This window comes from Acinonyx jubatus, chromosome E1, assembly GCF_027475565.1.
Source record: "Acinonyx jubatus isolate Ajub_Pintada_27869175 chromosome E1, VMU_Ajub_asm_v1.0, whole genome shotgun sequence".
Taxonomy (NCBI): Eukaryota; Metazoa; Chordata; class Mammalia; order Carnivora; family Felidae; genus Acinonyx; species Acinonyx jubatus.
The window spans coordinates 57,675,798-57,687,039 of record NC_069397.1 but is presented as its reverse complement, the minus strand read 5'-3'; the positions used below and the strand labels follow the sequence as shown (position 1 = coordinate 57,687,039).

General features: G+C 63.3%; 1 long non-coding RNA gene across 1 annotated transcript; it reads right to left on the bottom strand.

Moving 5' to 3' along the window:
- Positions 1-6,001: 6,001 nt before the first annotated feature.
- On the bottom strand, positions 6,002-9,112 carry LOC113597025 (uncharacterized). The gene is made up of 2 exons (XR_008294435.1): positions 7,742-9,112; positions 6,002-7,272 (listed from the first exon to the last, which is right to left on the bottom strand). It is a non-coding gene; the product is annotated as an uncharacterized LOC113597025 (long non-coding RNA).
- Between the last annotated feature and the right edge of the window lie 2,130 nt (positions 9,113-11,242).

Below are 11,242 nucleotides of genomic sequence, written 5' to 3'. Positions count from 1 at the left end.
GAGGAGGCAGGGGCCTGGCCCCAAGGGGCAGCTCTGGCGTGGAAGGAGGTGACGTCAACTTCAGAGTCCCCCTTGGGGAAGGGAGGGGGGCCCACTGGGATCCCGGCGGGCCCAGGGGACAGAAATGGGGACGGGGCGGGGTTCGCGGGGGGCCCATTCTGAAGGAACGGAGGCGATGCCTCACACCTGCCTTGCCGTGGGGGTGCAGTGGGGGTGGGAGCGTAAGCTTGGACCCTGTCCCAGGCCCCCCCAGGGCAGATCCTCAGCCCTGCCCTCGGAGAGTGGCAGCCACCGAGGCTCCTGTTTTATTCCAAACTCCGAGGCCAGGGAAAGGCTGTATTTTCGGATGAGAAAGGAGCGTGAGGGGGCGCGGCTCACCCGCTTTCCCGAGGAAGAGGGTCACGGGTTTGGAGCCAGCAGGGCAGGCGGTTTGCGGCCCCCGGGCCCCACACCCCACACTTCACCGTCCCTACACAGGGCCAACCCCCGGAGCCCCCGGGCCCCCGCCCTCTCAGGACACGGTCGAGTCTGCTGCGGCACTGCGTGGGGCCGGGACAGGGGAGACACGGGCTGCCTGACGGGTGTTCACCACAAGAATCACCCCGGAAATACACAGGAAGCTTGACCAGCTCTGCGGGCGGCAGGGAGGGCTCAGCTTCTGGTCCTGATCCTGCATCCTGGGGGCGGCGGGGGCTGGCTGCCAGGATCACCTGTCCCCACCGTCAGAAGCGAGGCCTGCGCCCCTGCCTTAAAGGGGTCCCACATCCCAGGTACTGGGAGCCCAGTTCAGGGCTGCACACAGGAAGGGTGGGAATGCCCGTGGGTGGGTCACGTGGCTCTGCGGGGTTCTGACCGGAAAGCCGGAGACTTTTACAAACTGGGATTGGGGCACCGGGGTGGCTCAGTCGGTTAAACATTCAACTTTGATTTCGGCTCAGATCATGACCTCACGGTCTTGGGATGGAGCCCCAGGTCGGGCTCTGAGCTGACAGCGCAGAGCCTGCTTGGGATTCTGTGTGTCCTCTCTCCCTGCCCCTCACCCGCTTCCTCTCTCTCTCTCAAAATGAATAAATAAACCTCACAAGCTAAAAACTCATAAAACTGGGGGCGTCTGCAAAGGGAACAGTCAATGGTATTGCAATAACATCGTACGGTGACAGATGGGGACGCTCACGGCCAGCACAGCATGACATACAGACTTACCACATCACTGCGTCCTACACCTGAAACTCATGTAACATTGTGTGTCAGCCACACTTCAATTTTTAAAAAGGGGGGCAACCCGGGGTGCCTGGCCCCCTACCAGATATGCAGGGAGATGGGGTGGGGCCTGTTCGTCTGAAGCTCCCTGGAGCCTCAGAGTAGACACCCAGCCCTCTCCTCCCTTGGTGCACCTGCTGAAGCCCGGTGCACCCTCCCGGCCCCTTCCTGGTCTCCCACCCCACCCTCGGGCCTACTTCCAAGGCCGTAGAGGTACCTGGGGAAGGCCTTTCAGCACCCAGCACTGGGGTGTTCAGGGGGACACAGGGAGGTACCCACCCTCCTCCCTGGGGAGGCCCTGGCAGGAGCGTTGGGCACTTGGAGGCCCCATGGGGCCCTTCCCCTCACCTCCCCCCACCTTGCTTTCATATGCTGGAAACCGCAGAAGTAGAACCTTCCGGCATCTGCAAGCTTAGAAACCTGGCCGATACACGGACCTGCTGCTTTTCTAAGGTGCTGAGCTGGTGTGGCCAGAATGCCTCACACCTCTTACAACAGAACAGCCAGTCCTGGAGAGTCCCCAGCAGCCCCCAGGCCAGACCTGTCAGACCTGCCCTGCCCGCCCCACCCCTTCCGCCCTGCCATGCCGGGCTCCCTCCCGGATCAGAGCTGGACAAGGGGGGCCAAGCCAGGGGGCCCTGAGAGGCCCTCACCTGTGCTCAGCAGAAGCCAGCCGGGCCTGAAGGCCCGGCCCAGCTGTCACTGCACACCCCCAACGGGAATGGTCCCCTCCTCTTCTCCTCTGTGACCCCACACCCCGCCCTGCGGCTCCAGCCAGGTTTCTGCGAACGGTGCAGAGAAAGACGGGGGGCACCGGCACCGAGGCCATACCCCATGGGGTTCTCGGAGCAGGCTCATCTTGAGGCAGCACGGGGCTCCCCTAATGCAGACTCTGATCGGGGATGTGCCCACAGCTTGGCTGGCATCTGAGTCCTGAATTCCTACATTCTTCAGCTGTGGGCACGTGGCCACGTCACGGGGTCTCTCGGAACCCGAGTGCGGCCACTAGGCCTCCGTCCGGCTCTGCCTCCCAGAGCCGGCTGCTCGGCCCACGCCCACCTCGCCCCGGCCCTCCGCCGGACCGGCCACGGCCACGGCCCCTGGCCCCACGCCCAGTGCCGAGCCTGGCCCCGCCACAGCGTCATGGTGTTTGCTGGAGAGCAAATTAACAAACAAGGGCCCCTCCCTGGCGGTCAGCAATCGTTGTCGGAATGAAAGACGTCACTGGCCGCACGGACGCACGTCAGAGTACACAGACCATAAAAGAGGCTACGACCAGGGCCGATGGGGCTGATAAGATGAGCTCCCAGAGCCCCTTGCCCGGCTCTGCGGGTCACCGCCGGGTGCACGGTGCAGACGGGAGGTTTTCTGCTCGGGGAGGCGTGGGAGGACACTGTCCCTGCTCTCTGCCCTCTGAGCACCGTGGCCCGTTCTGCTCCCGTCCAGGCCTCCCCCTCGCTGTGTGACCTTGGCCGAGTCGCTGCACCTCTCTGAGCCTCACTGCGCTCACCTGAACAACGCAGATACAGTACCCACCTCCAACGCTCGCTTCGGGAATTAAATGAACAGCATGAGGTGACACAGAAGGCGTGTCCCATGTGTCTGGCCCGTTGGAGGTCCCGAGACTGCGGCCACGTCATGCTGTCGGCCCCCCACGGCGTGCAGGGAGGCTCGCCCTGCCCTAGCCGGCCCCCCGCAGAGCGGTGCCCACAAGCTCCCCGTGGCACACGGCCCGGTCTCTGGGCCTCGCCCATGGCTGTGGGGTGGGGAGGTCCGGGCCTGCCCCACGATGGGGACAGGGGACCACAAAGGTGGCCCGCTCCCTGTCCCACGCTTGTCCAGCCCTCGCTGCGCCCCGCAGGCAGGCCAGCCCTGGACCATTTCGTGGATGAGCAAACAGAGGCAGCGAGCGTGTGCAGCATGCTGAAGCCTGGCTGTGGCCACAGCGCCGTGACTGTGGCAGTTTGGTCTCAGTTTGGTGGCAGGAGGCCGGTGGCAGGGGAAGGGGGTGTCCCTGGAGCCCCACGGAGAGGTTTGGAATAAAGGGGCCCTGGGTTTCTGGGCCACTGTGGTTTGTACAGCGAGGGGCTTGGAGTACAGTGAATGCTTCCTGGGCCTTAAACGTGGCGGGGACCCCGCCTTCCACTGGCGGTGACCCCTCCCGGTGCCGCATAGGGGAAGGCTGATATTGTCCCCATATTCTAGATTAGGAAACGGAGGCACGGCGAGGTTACGGGACCTCCCTGAGGGTCGCTCTGACCAGGACCCAGTCACCACAATCCCCCCCATCCTTCCTTCTGCCCCCCGGGTCACCAATCCCAACTCGAGGACGGCAGCTCAGGGGCGGGTGTCCTGGGAAAGATGGGCCCAACTCGGGTCCCGGCAGGGGGAGGCGCGGGGGCGCTGAGCCAGGCCCCCCTTCCTAGGTGCCCTGCGACAGTGGACACGAGGGACGAGGGACACTGCCAAGGGGCTGGCCAGCCCTGACGCCCGGCAGAGGCCCGGGGGCGCCTGAAGGGCTGCTCCCTGAGCGCTGTGCCTGGCTATCTCCCGACCTTGAACTTTCCATTCTGTTCTGCAATCAGTTCAGAAAGCGGCATTTCTAGACTCCCTTCTTATCACCGGGAAACTTCTAACACAACAATAGCTGATTGTACTGCACTCCTGGGCGTGGCTAAACTCCTGGACCCCCCCCCCACACACCTCTTTTTTTTTTTGGTAGCCTTGGAACTATAATGATCTCATTGTGATTGGTCTGTTCAGGTGACAGTGTGACCCTTGAGTTTCGAAGCACGGAAGGGGGCTGGGGGGTGGGGAGAAGGGGGCAGGGGAGGAGGGAAGGGGGCTCAGAGGCAGCCTGCGAGACCCCCCGGGGAAGCTTCCAGCAACCCAAGGGTGTGATTTTGCATCAGTCACCTGCAGTGGTTAGATCTAAAAATATGTAGTTATTTGTCAAAACACTAAGGGTTGTTTGGTTTTGTTTTCAGCTGTGGAGAAATGAAATGGGTTTATAATTTTCACCTCCTCCCCGCGGCCAGCCAGCCAGACTCAACTGCCAGGTAGGGTTGATGTGAGCTAATCTGAACGTGAAGTAACACAGGCCGTCCGCTGTGGATCCCAGGCTGGCCGCAAGCTGCCGTGGGGAGTGGGCCCGAGACAGCGGGCAGGACGGGCCCAGCCCCCTGGCCGGTGCAGCCCTGCGACCCTGGGCATGCCGGCTCCCCAGAGCTCAAGGTCTGTAAATAGGGCAGGTGAGGAGCCCTGCCGGCCGGGGGAGCCCTCGGTCCACATGTGGGTGCCGGCCGCCGGCCTGAGTCCCTGGACTGGGCCTCCGGCTCCTGCCTCCGGGTCACCGGCCTGGGCCCCCGCCGAGAAGGCCCCGCCCAGAGCTCTGGATGCCACCTGCCACCAATGTCCCCTTAGCCCAGGGGACTTCCTGCCTCGCCCGGGCTCCCGAGAAAACCCCAGGAGGCTTTTCTTAGAATGTTCAGCAGTCACCGCACATTTAGGACTTGGCGGGGGCCCCAGTGGCCGGAACAGGGAAGGAGATCAGGTTCCGAGGCCTGGAAGCCTGGCGCGCTGGCAGGGAGACTGGCGGGGCCGGAGTGGTGTGAGGCGTGGGTGCTGGCACCTGTCATTTGGGGAGGACCTGCGGCAGGCCTCCTGCCAGGCTGCTCCTCGGGGCCTCTGTCTGCAGAGCGGCCCCTCCCAGCCTGAAGCCCTTCCTCTGCCGGCCAGTCTGGGTAAACGGAGACACAGTTAATTCGCACTTGACACCGTGCCCTGGACGGAGTGGAGGCTCACCAGTGGTTGTCATCACCATTATTAAAAAAAAAAAAAACAAATACACTTAAAGTCATTGGTATTTGCCCTCTTCTGGGCGTTTCCCCAGCTTCCCCCAGCTCAGCCTTCCCTACGCGATCCTCCACTGGGGAGATGGGAGGCACGTACAGTGCCCTATTTACAGACCTCGGGGTCTGGGCAGCCAGTGTGCGCAGGGTCACAGGGTCCAGCCGTCTGGTGGGGTCCAGGGCTGTGTGGCACAGGGACACACTGGTCCCCAACTTTGTTTCTGCCCTGAGACGCCTTCTCACCTCGGGACAGAGGCTCCCAAGGCTCATGGGACAAAACTTGGATATCAGAACATGGCTCAGTGTCATTGTCCTGAGTGGCAGGGTGGCCCTGCCCAGCAGGGACCTCAGAGAGTTTAGACTCCTGGTGGACGTGGCCTTGGAGGGCAACAAAGCGGCCAGGCTGGGAGGGGCCCATGACAGGGACATTCAGAGACCGCTGGGGTGGGGGCTGGGAGCCGTCTGCCCATGCGTGCTGATCTGTCCTGGAGAGAGGGGACGCGGCTTGCCCTTCTATGGGTAGGTGGGGCAGTTCAACCCAAGAAAGAACTTCCCAGTAAAGCTGTTCTGTGGGGAAGCCGTGAGCTCTGTCATTGTGTAGAGCAAAGCAGCCCGGAAGGGGTGCTGGTTAGCATGTTTGGGGGCCTCTGCGGCCTTGAGGAAAACCCAAAGGTCCCAGAGGTCAGACCTGGAGCGGGGGGGGGGGGGGGGGATGGGGAAGAGGGAGGGAGGGGATTCAGGCCAAGGGGTGGCCAGGGCCCCAGGAGAAGCTAGAAATGCGTGTGTGTGGGTCCTCCCCCAGGACAGCAGAGGCAGGCCACCTTTGTGGGACACAGAGAGCTGACAGGTCACCCAGCCTCTTGCTAAATAAGTGGCAGAAAAATCCAGGCCATTTTTAAAAAAATAATTTATTGGAGTGAAGTTCACATAACACGAAATCAACCATATGTTACACTGTACCGCTTAGGGGCATTTAGCACATCCACAACGTTGTGCAACCAACCCCTCTGCCTGGTTCCAGAACATTCTCGGGCCCTCAGAAGGAAAGCTCATGGCCATTACGCAGTCTCTCCCCACCCCCCTCCCCACGGTCCCCGGCCACCACCAGTCTGTCTTCGGCACCTGTGGATTTGGCCTTTTCCTCATAGTTCATATCCTCAGCCAATCTTTAAAAAGCAAAATGCAGAGAGTTGGGCCCCAGCCCCTGTTCCCAGCCGTGTGGACTGCGGTCCGCTGCTCGGTCTCCCTGTGTGGGCTTCGTCATCTGAAAAGTGGGCCTAAGAGTGGCTAACGACAGTGCTGCCCCGGAGCCAGAGGCATCACCTACCAAGTGTGCGAAGGGCGGGGTCTGCCTGGAAGCCTCGGTGCATTTTAGCTGCTGTTGGTGTGGGCACCTGATGGCAGGGTGACAGGGGACGAGGACAGCCGGGGCCACGGACAAGCAAAGCCTAGAACCGCAGACCTGTTCGCCACCGGGCACCTGCTCGTGCATGCGACCCAATCTGCATGTAGCCCCTTCCTACTTCTGTGACACCGGGCCTCAGTTTCTCTCTCTGGAATGGGAGTGCAGACCCCACAGTGTTGGAAAGGACGGGCCTTGGCCTCATTCTGAGGGCAGGGGATGCTCCGGAAGGAATATTCTGCCCGTGAGCAGGGATGCAGCGGGGACCAGGGGGACCGCAAGAGGAAAAGGCCTGGAAGGGATGGCAGGGGGCAGGTGCCCAAGGTCACAGTGAAGGGGGCCGGGGTGAGGGAAAGCGGGCCAGGCCTGAGAGCAGGCAGGCAGGGCCCCGGCTCCTCCGGCCTGCCGAGCCTTTGAACAAGTGGCTGGATGCTTCCTGTCCTGGCTCCCCTTGCGGGCGATCCATCAGTTCGGCTGTTACCGTCCAGAGTCGGCGAGTGGCCATAAATGCGCCCGGCCCCCCCTCTGCAAGCGGCCCGGGTTTTATGTTGTAAGAACACTGTGGGGCGTCTCCAACACCCCGCTAATGACAGCCATCACGAAGCAATAAAAGTGATGGGGCTGGCGGGAGGGGGCCGGCGGGAAGGGCGGGGGCCACCGGTCCCCAGCTCCCCCGGCGGTGTCGGCAGGAGCTCTCCGAGAATTGATTAGTCTTGGACGTGCTGACCTTTTTGTTCTTGAAAAATTGCTTCTGAGCAGCTGAGGCAATAAAAGTAAATTGATTCGGAGAGAACGGGGGATGAAATTTGCGTTAGGCGGGGAGGGGCGGATAAACGTCCTGTGACGTCAGCACTCGTCCCCACCCCCCACCCTCGGCCCCTGGGCAACAGGAGGGCAGGACCCGCGCGCAGCCGGGGCCGGCGGGGCTGGAAGCAGAGCAGGCGGGGCCTCACCAAATGTTCAAGCAGAGAAACGAAACTGATAGCGGAGAAGAGGGGGACGGAGATGAGATAAAACGATGAGGGGTGGGGGAAGGGGGAGGAAATGAGGAAAACGGCGGGGGGGGGGTACTGGGGACACACCAGAAGGCAATGAGGGCCAAAGAGAGGCTGGGAAAGGAGGGAGGGGCTGAGCCTGGCATCCGGCACCGCCCTACTACCCCACAAAGTCTTACTTTTGTCCCCATTTCATAGACTGAGGAAACTGAGGCCCAGGGAGGTCAGGTCACCTGCTCAGGGTCAGCCAGCGGGGAAGTGGTAAGGCCCAGCTGATCCCCTCTGAAGCCCGGCAGTGGACCAGTTAGTGAGTCACTGTCAGCCCCCACCTCGCCCGTGGGGGTAGACTCCATGTCCATCAGTCTTGGCCTGGGCTCCCGGTCCCGAGGCTGCAGCGGGAACCTTGGGACAACGACAGGCACCCAGGTGTGCTGCTGACCTGGGCTGGGCACTGGCGGGGAGAGGTGCCACGGTATCTCATCCCTGAAGCGGCCAAAGTCCCCTCTGCCAGATCCCACTCCCGAGGCTCTCCAAGTTCATGGGTCACACTCGCTGATCTGGATTTCGATTGGTGGTGGTGGGGGGGGGGGGTTTGAGATGTTGGAACCCGGTGACTTTGGGGTTGGAGCGTGCGACGTGGGGTGGTGAGGAAGCACCAAATCAGGCCAGCGCAGGCAGTGGTCGATGCTACCCTAAATGCAGGCACCCCAAGGGGAGAGAAACCCAAACCCTGCCAGAGCTCTGGGGCCTCAGGAGACGGGTCCCCCACGCTGCCCTCTGCCCGTAAAGACCCCAGATGGACCAGTCCTGAGCTGGACATCACCTGGATCCCACACCCTGACGCGGGCACTGTGCCCCACTGGCCCCCGAGGGATCTCCTGCCGACTGGCAACTCACCAGGCGCCCAGACTGCGCCCCCTTTGCCCCTCACCCCCGCCTCAGGAGAAGGCGGAGAAGCTCCCCTGTTTCTGTTCCCCAGAGAAGGAAAGGACTTGCCGGGATTCGATTCGGCAAGGTCTGGGTGTCCTGCCTCCCTCGGTGCGGGTGCCTGCACAGGGCGGCCCAGGTGGCCCAACTCCGTGAGCAGCTCCAGCCAGGGGCTGCCGCGGGTCCCCCCTGCCATCTGCACCCCCCTCCCCCAAGGGGCTCCCCGGGGCGCGGCGGGCCTGGGGCGCGCGGGTTGCCCGGCGACGGCGCCGTTGCCACTGGAGACGCTCACGCACACGCCCCCGGGGCGCTGGAGCGGGAGGCGCGGGGACCCCGGGTGCCTGCGCGGGGTGGGGCTGCGAGGACGGTGGTGGCCCTGGGCTCCTCCGGCCCTCTGGGGCCCGGGGCGCCTCTCGCACCCTGCCCACAGTCAGGGTCGGGAACCCGGGAGCCCCGGGGCGCCTCCCCGCCTGGGCGCAGACCCCTCCCTCCTCCACCGAGGAGGAGCGAGCGCAGGAGAGCGGAAGGCAGTTGTGACTTCGCGCTTCCCAGGCTTCCCAGCCGGGCTGCCGTGCTCCCTGGCAGTTTGCCTGCAAGGGTCCCGGGAGGATGGAAAGGGGCATTTTTCTCAGAGATGGGTTGTTTCCTTACAGGGAAACTGAGGCTCCGTGTGGCTGGGTAACTTACCCGAGGTTCTGTTTGCCGAGAGCTGTAGGCCCCGGTGGAACTGGAACCCGGCCGCTTGGCGCCCAGTTTCAGCCTGGGCCTCGTGCTGCCCACTCGTTCCCTGGCTGGTGGGTGACCCCGGGCAGGCCCCTCGCCCTCCCTGGCTGCCCTCTGGCACCCGTGCGAGGCTGGATTGGAGCGCGGCGCCCAGGGCGCAGGCCCGGGTTTGGCGCAGGGCCGTGAAGCGCTGCTCGGCCCCGCCTCCCTCCCGGAGCGTCCTGGCACCGCGGGCGCATGAATCAGGCCTGGCTGGGCGCCTGGGCGGGTGTGCAGAGGTCAGCCGACAGGGCCGTGCAGGCCGCGTTCTCGGGATTTGCTGCCAGGGGCAGGCGGGCGGTTCTGCTTCCTCCGGAGCAGGGGGGCAGCCAGGCCTGGCGGACATGTGTCCCTAGACTCCGGGATGGTGAGCCCTCGGAACAGGGGACCCAGTCAGCCACATCCCCAAGCCGAGGGCAGGGAGTTTATGGAGGTCAAGCTTGAACCCCTAGCTCCCCTCCCCTGAGGACCCACCTAGGGGACCTCGCAGCGGCTGCTGGCGGAGGTCCCCTCCCCTGTCTTGACTGGTGGTCCCAGCCCGTGGTGCCCAGCCCTAGGGCCACAGCAAGACCCTTGCCTGGAGAGCATCTGCCAGACTCCAGGAATCCTGTGCCCACACACACTGGGGAAGGCCTGCCAAGTACCCAGTCTGTGAACATTCATTCACCAAAGGTTCATTCAGGAATTTTCCGTCTCAATGCTGCCGTGATAAAAATGCAAATTGTGAAAGTGTCCTGGAGGCCAGAAGAGGTCCTGCTATATTCAGACATTGGAAATGGTACAGCGCCCCCCCCCCCCGCCCCTCCACGAGCAGGTTTGTGACTATGGATGGCAGGGACCCCTTCTGGGACAAGCAGGCCACCCCGACCTAGACAGCGTACCCACCACCGCCCACATTGGTCTCTGTCCCCAACACCCCAGGCTGGTGGAAAAGGAGAGCCTTCTCTGCAGGCTCACCCCCGTGGCAGCCCACAAGTCGTCCACTCACCGCGTGGCCTGGCTGGGCTGCACCGTGACATGTGGCGCGTGGAGGGGAGGTGCTCAGCACGGACCAGCTGCACCCCCGGGGGGAAGAAAGGGGGCGCAAACCGCCCCATGGGCACAGGCAAGGGAGGGTGGGCACCCAGGGGCGTTTTGACCCCACCTCTCCTGGGCCGAAGGAGACAGGATTTCTCGAGTGGGGGGTTGGGACGGACTCTGTCCTCATGGGAAGGTCTGGCGGTGACAGGCGTTACAAGCGCTCAGGATGCGGCCGGACCGGCAGGCATTGCTTTGAACCCGGTCTTGGGCACCGCAGGGGAGTGTGCCGTGGGCTCCTGGCTTCGCCCGCCTCACCCCTGCCCACCGCCCACCGCCTCCAACACACAGAGACACAAGCCAGACCACTGCCCCTGCCTGGAGGTAGGGAGGCAAACACTCGTCACCACCAGCTTGGGCAAAACCCAGTAAGCAGGCGAAGGCGCAGCCCAAAGGAAATTGTGAAACGCCACGGGGTTGTAGCAAGCTTTCCCAGAAGACAAAAGGCACCACGGATGAGGATTTGTGTCGTTGTGTGTTTGTCCGTCCGCTGCCTGCAGGCAGGCCCTCGACATACGGTGTGAGTGCCTGCATACAGGGTGCGCACGGACACACGCACGCACACGCACGCGCACGCACACGCAAGTAACATCCAGGCAAATGCCTTTCCACGACCGGTCGGTGATAGCAAAGCACTGTGCAGGCCGGCCCCCACCCCCACCCCGACACGGATCCCCGAAGGCCCCGGCTTCGCTCCCCACAGACCCCCTGGTGCACATTCTCCCCCCAGAACTGGCATTGGGGGCGGGGGGCAGGGTGGGGACACACAGTGGTCTGCCATGGCTGAGGGCATTATGGGAACCACCTTTGGGAGTCAGTGGACAAGTCACATGAAAACCCCACCCCCATTACTTTGCGGCCTTACTCAGGCTTGGTCTGGGTTGGGGTTTCGATTGTGCAGGAAATCCTCCTTCCAAGCTGGACCGCTCACTTTTTCCACCCGATCTCGGTGTCTCTTTCCAATGATC